Here is a 1492-nt window from a genome sequence, read left to right on the forward strand (position 1 = left end):
TACATTAGCCACTTTTGATCTTTGATACTCGCATCATCTGTCTCCACACTTTAATCATGCAAATGCGTCTGAGAATTCAGTTAAATCACCTCATCATACTAATGGAGTGAGGAAATGCTAGGGTACAATGGTAGTTTAATAGCGCTGAACATTTTGGATGACAGTTTGATGAGTTCACTCTTTGCTCCTCTCTGCTCATTACTCTGTTCTGTCTCTGAGAGGAGGGAAGAGGGAATCTCCATGGTAACTATTGAAAGACATGGCTGCGGTGACCGGGACATCGAGTCACTTGTACTGTGGGTGGATCACCGAAAACATAATTGCTGACCTCACCTCACACTTGGACGAATGCAACCGAGTGTGACTGAACAACTTAAACGGCAGGCGTACAGCAATAAAGACATTTTAAATGACCAAGCTCTTGTCTGAATTCAATCTGAGACCTCATGTCTTCCTCACCAGTGTCATTCATGCTAAATTAAACTGGATGTTTTCCAGCTTTCTCTGGATCTTTCCATGTAATATTTATATGTAATGTCTAATGCTATGACCATACAGAGGGGTTCAAAAGTTTAAAGTTTTCATGATAAATTATGTAAAAGACATTCAGTTGGAGTGAAAAGTTGAATTGAAAACTGAACATGATTATCAGAATATTTTAGTATTTTGTGCTCCTTTTGCTTTAATGGCGGACACTTGAGTTGCATGAACATTTGACTGCAAAGATCAATGTTGCAAATTTACAGTTACACTACAATAAGGTCTAATTTGTTAACTAACATGAATGAGTAATGAGCAATATATTTTTTAATTGCATTTATTAACCTTTGTTATGTTAGTTTAGAGTACATTAATGTCAATGGACACTATAATTTATTGTAGTTGTAAATGTTAAAGGAACACGCCACAGTTTTTTGAAATAGGGGTTATTCATTGTCTCCCCTACATTTAGATAGGTGAGCACACGCATTTTGGTATCAGTGCATGCATTGTCTTAGTCTAGCAGCGCCACTTAGCTTAGAATAATGAATGGAATCCTTTGTTGCCGGATAGCATGTCGTGAGTAAAAGTGATCCAAAAAAACAAAATGAATTACTTCTTGTGGCCTGTATATTCACAACGAGTACAAATAGCAATGCAGATTAAGACTAGGTGATTTCCTAGGCAGATGTTGACTTGGGACTATATTGGGGTGAAGCACAGGCGAAGCACTGCTCCAAGTCAACATCTGCATTGCCATTTGTACTCGTTGTGAATAGGCAGGCCACAAGTAGTAATTAGTTGGGGGTTTTTTTGGATCACATTTACTCACGACATGCTATCCGGCAACAAAGGATTCCATTCATTATGCTAAGCTAAGCTAGCGGTGGCGCTGCCAGACTAAAACAATGCATGAGACAAAAATGCGTTTGCCCACCTATCTAAATGTAGGGGAGACGGTAAATAACGCCTATTTCAAAAAACGGTGGCAAAATGTTCATTCCTTTAAAAT

This window comes from Phoxinus phoxinus (assembly GCF_949152265.1).
Source record: "Phoxinus phoxinus genome assembly, chromosome: 21".
NCBI classification, from domain to species: Eukaryota; Metazoa; Chordata; class Actinopteri; order Cypriniformes; family Leuciscidae; genus Phoxinus; species Phoxinus phoxinus.